Source organism: Marmota marmota, unplaced genomic scaffold (assembly GCF_001458135.2).
Source record: "Marmota marmota marmota unplaced genomic scaffold, marMar, whole genome shotgun sequence".
Taxonomy (NCBI): Eukaryota; Metazoa; Chordata; class Mammalia; order Rodentia; family Sciuridae; genus Marmota; species Marmota marmota.
In genome coordinates this window covers 4,826,968-4,841,550 of record NW_025999962.1, presented here as the reverse complement: position 1 = coordinate 4,841,550, position 14,583 = coordinate 4,826,968, and the positions used below count along the sequence as shown (strand labels likewise).

Genomic DNA, 14,583 nt, shown 5'->3' with positions numbered 1-14,583 from the left:
CAATCTGACAATGGCCCTGAGTTTATTTCTAGGATCACACAAAAGGTCTCTCAAGCCCTCTCCTTCAAGTGGCATTTCCACTGTCCATATCGCCCCCAGGCTTCAGGGAAAGTGGAAAGGGTAAATCGGACTCTGAAGGAAGTCCTTACTAAATTGACAATGGAATTAAACTTAGACTGGGTCAAACTCCTTCCCTTGGCTTTGCTTTGGATCAGAGCTCTCTCTAAGAAACCATCTCTACTGTCTCCCTTTGAGATAATGTATGGAAGACCTCTTATACCCCCTGGGTTGGTCGTTTCACAAGGACCTCTCACCAGAGATTTGTCTTTGCCTCTCTTGTTTCATCTCCGCTCGGAACTCTGGAAATATCAGGACTGGCTTCTTCTGGACCCAGACTCCTCTCCAAACACTCCTCCCTTAACACCTGGGAGTTTAGTCTATTATAATACCCTGGAGGGGAAAGGGCCTCTTGTCCCAAAATGGGAAGGCCCCTATCCTGTCATTCTCTGTACCCCCACCACCGCCAAACTCTCCTTACCAGACAACCGTCTCACCCCCTGGATTCACATTTCTAGGTTGAAGCCATATCACCAGGAGGCCCCACCTGCTGACGACAGGACCACCCCAGAGGAACTCCAAGAGTCACCTCCTGAACCTCCCCTTTGCTCCTGCTCTCCACACCCATCTCACCCCTTTAAGTTGCGGCTCACGCGGTGTTCCCCGCAGCCCAATTCCTCTTAAAGAAGGCACAATGAGCTTTCCCAACACCCTAGTCCTCTCTCTCTGCTTGTTTTCTGTGCTCTGTCAGGACTGGTCTTTACCCTCCTCTCCTACCATGTACCAATTCACCCTTCGGGAACGATACTCGGAACATGGCATGCAGAACGTCCACACAGCGGATGTAACTACTTGCTTCATCCACAACTGCACCTCTGTGTCCCTAAAATGGTCACCTTCCAGAACCTCCGTTCCCTGTAGCTGGAACTGGCCTTTCATTTGCTTCCTTTTTGATCAAACCAAAGACTATTGCCGTTGGTGGCCTGAGGTATATAATGGGTGCCCCTATTGGTCATGCAGGCTCCGTGATGAATGCGGTAGCTCTTCTTTCCACTCACTTGGCTACCCTGAAATGTGGACTTCTAGTTACCTCAAATGGCATAAGGGCTCTTCATCCGATAACAATGGATGGTATACTTTAGATATACCTGACCCCAAGGCCAAACGTTGGGACTATGTTGAGTTTGCTGTCTATGCTCGGACAACCTCAGCCAGACCCACAGGGTGGATGACTGTTGGCCGCACCCTGATTACGCCACCTAAGGCAACCATCCAGGTAGTCGAACACATCAAGGAGTCAGAGTCAAAACTTCGAGATCTTATCCATAGCCCATCCAAAGAAGATTCAGAGCCTTCAACCCCCTCAGGTCCCCCTCCCACATGGCTCAATTTGCTACACCAAACTCTTCGATTATTAAACTCCACCCCTCTTTCTGTGCCCACTTCTCAGTGCTTCCTCTGTGCTTCACTTAGTCGTCCACTTCTAGCAGCAGTCCCATTAGCGGCAGGAAATATTTCAGCAAAAACCTACAATTTCTCTAAGAAAGGACAACCCCTACATGTGGCACGTATCCCACTACGGAAAGTTATTCCACCAATGTTTCATTTCCTTTCATCTGTTTCCACCTGCCAACAATGAATCCTTTACCCATTTGTTCCTTAGCTATAGCACCCCATCGAGCCCTGCGTTTATGCAAGCTGGACATTTCCTCTGGTGTAACGGGTCTTTAAGTACCTCAACGACCAATGTCTCTGGCACCGGTTTCTTGGTTACTGTAGTTCCTCAGCTGTCTTTGTATACTCCCACCAAATTCCGACAGTTGGCCCTACCTTCCCGCACCCGTAGGGCAGTCTTTCTGCCAGTTCTGGTAGGCCTCACTTTAACAACCTCAGTGGCGAGTCTCGGACTCTCTGGTGGAGCTATAGGTCATGCTCTATGGGCATCCAATGACCTGCAACAAAAACTGCAGGAAGCACTCGATACCACTGCTGAGTCTCTGGGCTCCTGGCAGCAGCAGGTTACTTCATTGGCACAAGTGGCTTTACAGAACAGAAGGGCGATTGATCTCCTCCCTGCAGAAAAAGGGGCTACATGCCCGTTCTTCAGAGAGGAATGTTGCTACTGTGTTAATGAGTCTGGGCTAATAGAAAATAATGTTGTTAAATTGCAGGAATTATCGACCCAATTGCTCAAACCCACCTCTCTAATCCCATAACGGGGTTCTTCCAATCCTCTCTCCCCACGTACTTGCTACCTCTCTTGGGGCCCCTTATTGGGATGCTCCTTTTATGTGCTCTCTTGCTCTGCATAATGAAGTTCCTTCAAACCCAATTGCAGAAAACTTCTAATCAAACTTTCAACCAGCTTCTGCTTAGGCACTACCAGCCTCTGATGACCCATGAACCCCCAACATCTTCAAGAGAACAGTTCATTCAGTGCTGAAGCTCACTACCAGGCATGATGGAATGCAACGGACATCAGACAGCGGGCGACAACAAGCCCAGAGAACCTCTTAATCTGCCATCCTGGATTCTTGAGTCTTTATGTCCTTTTAAGCCTCCTCATGGCCCTTAGCCTCTTCTCTGTCAGTTCCCCAACATAGAACTTCTGCCAAAAACTGACCTTTGCTTTAATTTTCATCTTCATCCTGTTTTTGTTCGCTCTGATCTCCTTCAGGTGCTGGTGACGCCATGTCCAGGCAATGCTTCCAGTATTTCCTAGAGTCTCTGTTACAGGACCAGTGGCTGATACCAACAATCTCCTCCATCCAGGACTGGTTCGATGCCATCGACGACTGTGGTTTCAGGGAACCTTCATAGACTTCACCCCTATGCAAGTAGCTGTCTATAGCCACTGGGTTTTATTTCTGGCTGCCATGATATCCCCAGACCTGCCCCCCACAACATTCCTCCACTTCCCCTTCTAGGCCCACGCCATCCCTGCACAGCCGGATCTGACCAATGACGCCCCAGTTCCTAAGAAAACAAAAAGGGAGGAATGTTGGGAAAAGTATAATGGCAGCCGCACCCCAGAGGAAAAAAAAACCCCAACATGGTGCCTAAGGACCTTCTCTTCCTACTTTCCCGTTTTTTCACTGGCAGGAAAAGTTCCGGTGGGTGTGAACTCTCCCAGCGGTGCCAATTTCAAATCTCGCTGGCAGGGAACCTTAGCCCCAATAAGAACTAATTCCTGGGCTCCAGAACTGATATTGGAAGAACTTGCCCGCCATTTATCTAAGCCCTGCCATCTCTCCTTAGATCTATATAAGCACACAGCCTTTTGCAGTAAAATTGGAATTCTCCTGGGCAAATTGTCTTGTGTGGAGGATTCTTTCACTATGTACGGTTTCCCCCGCCCATGAGACCCTGTATCATCACACACCCTCTCCCCTCCGCGGGGCTCCCCACTCCTGACGGAAGGGCGCCTGTGCCTATTAATACATTTCTGGGAGAGCCGGGCTTCTGGCTTGGAGTTGATGTAGTTCGCAGGTCCTGGAAAAGAGGCCAAAGACGCCCTGTGGCAGGAGGGCCCCTGCTGGTTACCCACAGCCTGAGTTTACTTAACTTCTCTCCTGATCCCCCGGAGGCCCTGCAGGACCATTTTGCAGATGAGAACACTGAGGCCCAAGTAGGCTCATTGTTCTGTCTCCAGGGAGAGAAGAAAGAGTGGCAAAGGACACGAGGGGGAGGGGAGCCCTTGTCGACCCCTCCCCCAGGGCCGTGGCCAGAGAGGGACCCGTAAACAAGCCCAGTTCTGGGAGGTGGTTACTTTGTTATTCACACCCAGCACCCCTCCTTCTCTACCCGCAAAACACCCTGCTGGGGGTTGGGATTGGAGACCACCCCGCCCACCCGACCTGGAACTCCGGATTTCTCCTCCCTCCAGGGTCTCTCAGTGGCCTGCAAGTGGGCTATCTGCTGGTGCCCTCCCTGCCCCGCCCAGCGCAGGGTGAGCAGGCCCCCCTCGGTGCGGAGGGCTACCCAGCTGGGCGCTTGGGGAAGCCCCCAAGCTCCAGGGCGGGTGCGCTGCGCTGCTTCTAAGGAGCGAGAAACGGTTTTGAGTTTTGACTTTTCACTATGGTTTAAAGAACTTGAATTCCCACAAGTACCAGCCTAAAGGCACGGATTTTTGAAAGCCATTCGGTCCTCGCGGAGCCTCTTTCCACGTGGGTAAAACGGGCATGAAAAAAGCCCAGGGCTAGCCAGGCGCGGTGGAGCACACCTGTAATCCCAGCGACTCTGGAGGCTGAGGCAGGAGGATGGTAGTTCAAAGCCAGCTTCTGCAATTTAGTGAGACCCAAAGCAACTCAGCGAGACCCTGACTCTAAATAAAATATTAAAAAGGGCTAAGGATGTGGCTCAGTGGTCGAGCTCCATCGGGTTCAATCCCCGGTACAAAAGGGCTGATGGAGTCTTGAGAGGACGGAGCGAGGCTCATTAGAGTTTGGATTGTCTGGGGCCGGCGGATCCCTCCACTCAAGCTCCCGGGCGCGCACGTCGAACGGCAGGTGCTGGGCGCAGGGAGCGCACCCGGGCACCGGCGGAGCGCACTCGCTGATGGGCAGGGCGGGGCGCGTGAGCAGGCGGCAGATGCTCTGGTACGAGCTCTGCATGCGGCTGAGTCCGACTCCTGGCTCGGGGCTCGGGGCGGCGGGGCAGCGGGCGGGCCGGGGGCGGGGCCGCCTAGCAGGTCCCGCGCGACACACAGCCGCAGCCACCGGCCGCACACTGCCACCGCCCTCCCAGCCGCTGCTGCTGTCGCGAGGTAAGTTGGAGCCCAGAGCCCCGCCACAGCCCGCCGCTCAGCTCGCCCCAAGCCCGGCAGGTGAGCGCACAGGCCGCTGACCAGGGCGCACGGCTGCGAGGTCGGGGACCCGGACCTAAGTCCCTCCCCGTCCCACACCGGCATATCCCGAGGGAGTCTGGAGTCCCTCGAGGGAGGCCGTCTGAAGACCCCGGCTCTAAAAGTCCCCTGTCTCGCTGGGGGCTCCAGGTCCCCACCCCGCGTCGTGCCAGCCACAGCCCCGCGTGCCACAGCCTGCGCACCCGTGCCATGGGTGGCTCCTGTGCGCTCCGCCCAGAGGCACATTGCCCGTCACCCTCGCGCCGCCCTCTTGCGTGGCCTCGGGGCTCCGACCTTCGTTGTATGCAGACCGGGTCCTGAGNGTCGGAGCTTGAGGCCCCGCCGCCCCCTCTGGTGACCCGGCCTAACCTGCGCTTAGTAAACCGTTGGTTGCTGCTGCAGTTGGCGCTGGTAGGAGCCACCCCCTGCGGCAGGACATTGTTGTTGCTGCTGCTGCTGCTGCTGCAACAATGTTCCTACCCTAGTCAGGGACACCAGCTCCCTAGAAGGACCCTGGGCTAAAAGGGCCATATACTTAAACTTCACGGAGCAGGAGGCCTCAGTTCACAGCTGGAGAGACTGAGGCTTAGGTCCCAGGAAGTACAGGTGCTGGGCCTTTCAGCTAAAAGCCCAGAGCCCTCTTTTGGAGACCATGCAGCCAATTCTCAGTTGGGTGGCCTTGGACAGGCCATCCACCTCTCTGAGCCTCAGTTTGTTGATTCTGTAAAATGGGTACCTGAGATTCCTGCCCAAGTGGCTGCTGGTAGCTTCTGTAAATATCCTTATTTCCACTGAATTGGGGCAAGGCCTGGTTCTCAGTGGCTGATTCCTGCTGTTGACACGCTGTTTTGCAAGTGTTCCCTGAAGAGTCATCTGGGGCAGCTGAGAGATAGGTGAGTCCTCTGCCAGGCTCCTTCCTCCAGGCCTGTACCTCCTCAATGTCTTCACCTCTAACACTCCGTTCTCCAGGCTTTGGGAGCCTCCCATCTGCCTTTTTCTGTTTCTAATGATGCAGTATCTCGGGTCAAAGTTATCAAGAAGAGGGCCTGGGTGGTGGCTCAGTGGGAGAGTGCTGGCCTAGCACAGGTGAGGCCCTGGGTTCCATCCTTAGCACCACATGAAAATAAATGAATAAAAATAAAGGCATTGTTATCAAGAAGAGGTTTGTTTTGGCTCCAGTTTGGGGGTATGTGGTAGAGAGCTGCATCTGGGACAGCCGCCTTGCCGGCAGGGTCCTGAAGACAACCAGTGCCGAGACCCCCAAGTGGGCATCAACATCTCTTCTGGTTTCTCTCTCTGGGATTCGGTCATGGGGTCCCACCCTGACTACCCTAACCGTGTCACCTCCCAGGCCCCGCCTCTTAACACCAGGCTCAGACCAAGTTTCTGCCCTTTACTAGCTCAGGATGGAACTGAATTTAGATGCCTGAAGGCTTTGGGGGACACTCATTGAATCTAGCCACAGCACTGTCACCCTCAGGACCCCAGGGTCCCGGGCCACGTGGACCTCGGCTGTGGCTTCTGCAGAGCCTCGTGTGCTGGGTTTGCACAGTTCTTTATCTGCCCCTTGAGTTGGCTTAGGATGCCTCACACAGCTGAGGGGAGGCTTCCAGGGCTCTTAGCTTACGCCTGAAAGTTCAGAATGTGCTTTTCCCTGGTGACAAACCCATTTAACCAAACTTCTAAGATGTCTTCTAGTTGATTTCCCCCCTCAGCGCCGGGACTGAACCCAGGGCCTCGTGCTGCCAGGCCAGTGCTGGGCCACTGAGCTTCACCCCCAGCCACAGTCGATCCCGTGTCCTCCCAGGGGATAGTGTGAGGCTTAAGACAGATCCCCGGAGTGACACACTTCCCCAGTCCCAGTGGGTGTCTGGCTCCTCACTCTTTGCTCTCTCTGCCCAGTTGCCACCTCCTGTGAGCAGTCCTCCCTGACTGCCCTGTCTCCAGGGGCAGCCTCCCCTCCCAGCACCTCTGTCCACAGGCCTTGTTTTACTGTCCCTGAGGGCCTGGACCCCTGTGATGAGTCCTGGAGCAGGTCGGGGGGCTGCGTGCCTGCTAGCTCCCCGGGTTGGTGGGTACAAATGTGACGGGACCTCTGGATCCACTGAGCTGCCAGAGAAGCCAGGGAGAATCCCTGACAGTCCCTCTCTGGGCTCCTGACCATCTCCAGGCAGTGAGTGGCGGCGGGGGGCTGGAGGGCCCTGTGTGCTTGAAGCTGACCCGCTGCGGCCGGCGGTGTTCTCCCCTCCCCCTGGAAAGCATCCTGTTAGTGAAACAAGTTTGTGGACAGTTAATGGCTTCTTGCTTCCCCTGCAGCGGACTTAACTGGATCCCACGAGATTCCCACTGTTTTTCTCTCTGGCCAGAACAATTCTGAGCGGTTTTGAGGAAGTTCCCAATGGCGCTCGGGTTTTGCTGTTGGTGGCCACCAGGAGGCCAGCAGTGGGTCTGGACTGGACGTGAGTGGCCGCTTCCTCGCCTCTCCTTTGTCCTGCCACTGGTTGGCTGGGGCTGGGCCTGGAGAAACACAGAGTGTGGGCCAATGAGTCTGTGGTGCAAGTTCCTGGTTGGCCCTGCGGCAGGCAGGAGAGGGGCAGGCAAGGTGGCCGGGGCATGGGGCGGGCACGGAGAGGAGCGGGCAGCTGATTTTCCTAGTGTCAATATTAGGATGTGACAATACAAAACACCCGCTGGGCACTGCAGGGCAAACCTGTTTTTCTGGGGATGAGAGAAAATTTGACACCCAGACAGAGAGGAAGTTCAGGGGAGTGCTGAGTCTGCGGGGTTGGTAGAGGGCCCTGTGATGGGAATAGTCAGATTGAGAATGCAGAATGATTCCCCCCACACAAAAGAGGACATTTGCTGCCTGTTGGTGGCGCCTGAGTGGTGGCATATGCCTATAATCCCAGCTGCTCCAGAGGCTGAGACAGAAGGATTGCAAGTTTGAGGCCAGCCTCAGCGACTTAATAAGACCTTGTCTCAAGATAAAAAAAAGAGCTGTGCCAGGCACGGTGGCACACGCCTGTAATCCCAGCAGCTCAGGAGGCTGAGATTACAGAGAATCGAGAGTTCAAAGCCAGTCTCAGCAAAAGTGAGGTGCTAAGCAACGCAGTGAGACCCTGTCTCTAAATAAAATACAAAATAGGGCTGGGAGTGTGGCTCAGTGGTTGAGTGCCCCTGAGTTTAATCCCTGGTACCAATATCTATATTTTTTTAAAAGAAAGGGCTGGGCTATCCTGCCCTTCCATATTTATCCTAAAGAATTAAAGTCAGCACATGCTATAGTGACACGTGCAACCTGTGTTTATAGCAGCACAGGTCACAACTGTAGGACCAGCCTTGGTGTCCATCAGTGGATAATGGATGAAGAAAATGTGGATATACACACAATGGAGTTTTACTCAGCCACGAAGAAGAAGAAGTAACTTATGTCATTTGTAGGAAAATGGAACTTGAATATTGTGTTACTCAAAATAAGCCAAACTCAGAAAGTGAAGAGTTGTATGTTTTCTCCCCTGTGTGGATTTCAGAGAGGAAAAAAGAAAAGAAAGGTGTGGGGATCTCATAAAAAACTGAAAGAAGATCAGTAGAGGAAAGGGGAAATATGGGGAATGATATTGTCATGTTGCAATAGGTGTGAACATTTAACAGTGGATCCCACTACTATTATGTAGGGCCTCACTAAGTTACTGAAACTGGCTTTGAACTTGTGATCCTCCTGCCTCAGCCTCCTAGGCTCGAGCCACTGCACCTGGCTCACTATTAATATACAACTATAATGTATCAATTAAAAATATGGGAAAAAAATAGAAAGGGCTGGGAATGTAGCTCAGTGGGAAGTGCCCCTGGTTCAATCCCCAGCACCAAAAATATAGAATAGATTTAGAGGGGCTGGGTTGTAGCTTGGTTGTATGAAAACACCTGGGTTCAGTCCCTGGTACTGCAAAAATATAGGTGACATTCAGTGTGTGCGTCTGGAGCTGGGGCTGCAAGGCCCTATCTTGAGGGCAAAGCCAGCTGCTGGGTTTGGAGGAGACCAAAGTGGCCCCTGTCCAGGCCATGAGGACGTTGACTTCGCTGTTCTGGGATGCTGGCTGCCTGCCGTGGGTGTTTTCCTCAGGGCTGCGTTTGCCAGGGGGTGCTCCCTCCTGCCCCTCACAGAAGGTGAGCCTGAGGCGGGACATGTGTCCGTCCAGGGCCTCCACGCGGGAGTTCCTGTCCCTGTGAGCTGGCATGCTCGGTCCCTTCCCTCACTCTTGCTGCTTTGCAGAGAACTGTCTCCCTCTGCCAAGTCCTTGTTCTGCAGGGCGGGGCAGGCTCCCACTGCTGGGCAGACAGACAGGTAGACATTCAATGGGGCCGATCAGGCTAAGAGCCTGATGCAGGGACGAAGAGACTTCTGGCCACTCAGGTACCAGCAGGGCCCCTGATCCCTGGGGGGTGTGGCATTACAGGCGTGCGCCACTGCGCCTGGCCCACTATTGATGTACAACTGTCATGCACCAATTAAAAATATGGGGAAAGACGAGAGAGGGCTGGGGATGTAGCTCAGTGGGAAGAGCCCCTGGGTTCAATCCCCAGCACCAAAAGTATAAAACGAAATAGATTTCAAGGGGCTGGGAGGCAAAGGTGTGCAGGGGGCTGGGGTGAGACCCAGGACCGTCCTCACTCTGTGACCCCAACATTTCAGAAGCTGCTCCCGAAACTTAAAACTGCAGACCCAGGTGGGGTCCTCTGCCAAGTCCCACTGCCCATCTCTGATGGGGTAGAAGAGCAGAGTTCCCCTTTCCTGTGGTCACTTCAAACTCGTCAAGATGATTATGAATTTGGTCTATTTCCTCTACAACCCGGAGGGACCCGCAGGCCTGCACAAGTTGGGTGAGTGTCCTTCCGCTGGGCGACACCCTGGGCCCCACTGGGCCATTTTCCTAGAGGTTGGAGCAGGAAGGACATAGAGCATCATCTCACTAGGCTCTTGTTTCAATAAATGAAGGAGGAGGCACCCAGCTGGGCTAGGGGATTTGTCTTAAATCACAGGGTTGTGCTGGCCCAGGGGTCCAGCTGTCCTGGTTGTCCCTGGGCAGAACTAGTGGCTTCCCACCAAGAACCCACCTCAGGTCCTTTCAGAAGGGAACCACTCACCGTTTCCTTCCAGATCTTTCTCCCACGCCTTTCCTTTATACAGAGGACTCACATGACCAGAGAGACATGGCCTTGTGCACCTGGCCTCCCTGAGGGATGGAGGCCCCCGCCTTCCCCTCCCAGCCCCTCAGCCTCACGGGAAGATGCGCCGACACTGATTTGCTTGGTGTCCGTTTCCTTGTTGGTGGCACCGCGGGCTTCACTGGTGTTTGTGTCTTCCCTCCGGCTGCCGTGGCCACCTCAGAAGGTCCGGGTCACAGAGGAGGCAGCCAGGGCACAGGGCAGTTAGGCCAGAGCCCGAGTGCCTGAGCCCCATCTCGTGTGCATCAGAGGCGTCACTGTGCCTTGAATTCAGTGCACACGGTAGCATTTCAGGGCTCAGGAGGAGACTTTTGGGGGGGTCAAGGCTGGGTCCAAGCCACGTTGCTGGGCCAAGGTGCTTTTGGAGGTGGCGTGATGGCGTGGCCCTCCCGAGACCCCCATCCTGACACAGGGTGGACCTCTTCTGGGGAGGACTGGAAACTGGAGTTGGAAGTTGAAAGGAAACAGGGTGCCCATGAGCATCCCCACTGCGGGGGGTCGAGGGAGGGCTGCAGGGTGGCCAGGCCAGATGGCCGCACCTCCCAGGGCCCCTCCCAACCACCACTTCCGGGTTCCTGAATGAGGCCTACCCCTGGCACAGAGCTTCCTTTCTCTCCTCCCTTCCTCTCTTCCTTCCTTTTCTCTATCTGTGAACCCTGCCCCTCCCAGACAGGCTGCAGAGGACACCTGCAGGTGCCTGCTACAGGAGACTGGAGTGGGGTGGGAGGGGGCTGGCCTTTGTTCCCTAAAATAAACCTTCCAGGCAGACAGCTCTGTTGGAGATGAATTCAAGCCATTAACAAATATCTTTTGTGTCAGTAGCCAGCCACCCTGCATTCCTAAAAAGTCAAGATCACAAAAGCAGATATGGTAAAAATTCAATGTCCCTCCTCTTCCTGTTTTGAGAGATGGCTGTGCATCCTGGCTTTGCTTATAGGAGGGCCTGATGGAGTCCTCTGCACAAGTAGAAGAAGCCTGCGTTGCCCTCTATTCTGTCCCTGGGACTGTCTCGCCATCTCCCTCCATGGTCTGGGCACAGCCCACACCTTCTTTCTCAGGGCTGCTAGGTACGTGCCGGGTGTGAATAGGACACAGGACCCGTTCCTAGGAACCAGAGTGTGTGAGGCAGAGCGTGACTTGGGCTACTGGTTGTCAGGTTGACCTCCAGGGAGGTGGGAACTTGCCTGTTCACTGTGGAGCTTGGGACCCTGGCTACTTGGGGGTCCTCCCGTCCCCTTCCAAGTCACCCAGGTTTTAAGGAGCCAGGATGGCAGAGGGGGTGACAGTGTGTCTTCCTCTCAGCAGTCCTAGAGGCAGTGCTGTTTGTTTATACGAGGTGCATGGGGTGGCGGGGTGGCCCAGGTCTGTCTGTCTGTCTGCGAGTTCTGGTTTTCCCTGCTGGGTCGTGCTTGAGTTGAGCTCCTCTCAGGCACTTTGTGGCACCGCAGCCTCATGGTCCAGGGCCAGGCTTGGAGGGGTTTTGCAGGGAGCTCTGATGGAGAAGAACAGGGACTGTGGTTCCAGTCTGCGCCCTTCCGCTCTCAGTTTCTGAATCTGTGAGGTGGGAAGCAGCAGGTCCTCCTCTGGGCTTTGATGGAACTGGTGGATGTCATCTGGGGTCTTCACCAGAGCTCCATCCCCGAACACCTGCTGGGGGCTGCCCAGGACAGATCTGCACTTGCTGCGGGGAGGGAGAGGGTGTCCCCCCATTTCCCAGATGAGCCAGTGGCAGAGCTGGTGACCAAGTGCAGGCTGCTTTACCAGGAGCCTGCCCTCCCGCCCCTCCAGCCCCCTGGTACCCTCGAGGCTGTGGGTGTGGCCCTCTCATCTGTGCCCATTGGATTCGCACCTCGCCTCCCCGGGTAAAATGGAGCTCTCAACTGGAGGTGGACTTTGTTTGTAGGAGGCTCAGTATGGGCGGCAGCCTGGGTGGGGACCTGGGCAGGTGTGTCTTCTTTCACTAAAGAAGAGTTTTCAACTACTCATTTGCAAATTTTCTGGGGGGAAAAAAAAACCCAGGTGCTAAAACTTAGTCCAGTTTCCTGGATCTGCAGATGTTGTGACCTCACGCTGGGTCCCATGGGAAAGCTATGCTCTCCTTTATTCATTCAACAAACACAAGTCTGCTCTGCCCGAAACTGAACTGGGGGCCCAAGATTCAAGTGATACTTCCTGTTAGTCACTGGCTCTGTATCGGGCCCACTGACAATGATTCTGTCAGTCACATGCCATGGCGCTCACCCGTGATCCCAGCTACTTGGAAGGCTGAGGCAGGAGAATCTAAAGTTTGAGGCCAGCCTGGGCAACTTAGGGAGACCCTGTCTATAAATAAGAAATAAAAAGTGCTGGGGATGTAGCTCAGTGGCGAAGTGCCTCTGGGTTCAATACCCTGAATTGCAAAAGGTGGTGGGTAAGGCCCTCTATTGGGTATTTAATGAGCTAATTCATAGCCGCGGCTTCTTTCTCACTCCTTGCCTGACCACAGAGGGTGCTCAGACCCCAGCCAGGATTTGAGCACCGTCGTCCCCATTTAGCAATAGATAGGGAAACGGGCCCAGGACAGGAGGGCTGAGGGGTGGGATTGGGATGTTAGCCCAAGGTGAGACGGGTGGCTGTTACAGGCCCCCTCAGAAGGGAGGCCAGTGGGTCTGGACGGGTCTGGAAGGAAGGCAGACAGTGGGCGCTGCCCAGGACAGATCCGCCCCCTGGGGCAGTGGGTGGCCGCCCCTGGCAGACCCACCTGCTCTCTGCGGACTCCTGACAACAGCAGACCCCAGTGGCTGGACATCCTCCCATCAGGTGCCGGAGGGGGTCTGGGGATGTCTGCTGAGTAGGGGGATGACAGGACAGTGGGTCAAGGCCAAGGCCATGTGTCCAGCATGGGGCTGACTACTGTGGTGCTTGCCCACAGGGCAGGGAAGAGGCTGGGACTTAGGGTCTCCAGGAACATGTATCCTGGAGAGACGGCAGCGGGAGAGGGCGGGGGGGGGGGACAGCAGGCCTCTGAAGTCACTTGGAGGTTTCTGGAGGCTGGGGGGAGGCCAATGCAAATGAGGGCTGAAGCTGTTTTCCCAGGGAAATGGCCATTTGCATGGTCACCCCCCTTCCGCCTGGAGCTTGGGGGGCAGCCAGGGCTCTGGACATATTCCTTAAAGGCCACTGAACACACGCGTACTCTCTGTGCTTCTCGTCTGTCCAACCCAGACCATCTCGGCCGTGAAAATCGGTCCACCTCTGTTTATCTGGGCCTTTTATATCCTTTAATGGGCTTTAAAATTTTTCTGCCTAAAAAGTTTTATGCGTCCTCAATTAGATTAATCTCTGACCTAAAACCTGTTTCTCTGTCCTCCTGGTGGAGATGTCTTATTTTCGGGTCGGCGTGTGGGAGCGCTGTTGACTTTTGGGCCCAGATCTTGAGTCAGTGACCGCAGACTCCACGGTGCCGTCAGCGGGTGCCCGTGGCTCTCCTTGGTTCCCTGCATTAGTGCTCCTGTCTGTGAACCTGTTCGAGGTGGCCTGGGGGGTAGGGCCCCTGGCCTGTCACTTGTGGTGTCATTTTTCCCACTCGCCTGCTGAAGCTGGAGTCCTGCAGGCCACGCTGGGTGACCAGAGCCCGTGGGCCTGGGTTGCTCTGCACCTGTCCCCTCCTGCCTTTGGTGTGAGTGTGGTAGCCCCTCCCCTCTCCCGCCCGCCCACAGTTCGGGAGAATGGACAGAGAGGCCTGCGTTTGGCCTCAGGCATCCCCAGGGGCCAGGGGCCAAGGATGGTGTCCTCATCCAAAGGGGCCTCTGGGCTGCTGGCCAGTGTCATGGGTGGCTTCTGTGAAGTCCAAGTTTGGCCTGGGAAAGGGGTTTTGCCACATCCTGTGCAGAGGAGAGGTGCAAGATCTGAATGAAACAGTGGTGAAGGTCGTCTCTGGCCATCTGGTCACCGAGAGTGGCTTCAAGCCTCGGCCGCTTTGTCCCCCCAAGCACTTTCTAGAGCGCTGTTGGACATCTTTGCCCTGCAGATGGTCTCCGCGTCCCTCGCTGGTTTCGACTGGCCGAGCTCTAGCGGTGTGCACCTGGGACAGAGCCTGTGTTGGGCACACAGAAGCCACTGGGGACCCTCCCAGCTCCTGCCCGAGGGTCTGGGGGCTGCTCCAACCCAGTGACTGTCAACGCCTTGCCTGCAGGTGTGCTCCGCAGGTGTGGCCCTGCCCTGGCGCTGAGGGACCTGGCAGACCTGACCTCGGCCGCAGGCGAAGGTGTTGCCTGACAGGTGCAGGTGCCAATGCGGGGCCCTTTGTGCAGCTGTGTGCCGTGCGCCTGTCGCCTCCAGCCGGCCCCTGCTGCATGTCAGACTCCCTCTGGGTCAGGTGGAAAGCTCCTCTCCGTCTTCCTCTTGGGAAACTGAAACACCGTCTCTATTGACAGAAATTCTGGGCATTTCTGCTCTGTTTTTTTTTTTTTTTTTTTTTG

At 55.2% G+C, this 14,583-nt stretch overlaps 1 protein-coding gene across 1 annotated transcript in view; it reads left to right on the top strand.

The window, feature by feature from the left end:
- Positions 1–4,727: 4,727 nt before the first annotated feature.
- Positions 4,728–14,583, top strand: part of Bik (BCL2 interacting killer) — a 16,236-nt gene continuing 6,380 nt past the window's right edge. The window contains exon 1 of the mRNA XM_015501819.2: positions 4,728–4,822. The gene's annotated coding sequence lies outside the window, so the exon portion shown is untranslated. The remainder of the gene's footprint in view (positions 4,823–14,583) is intronic.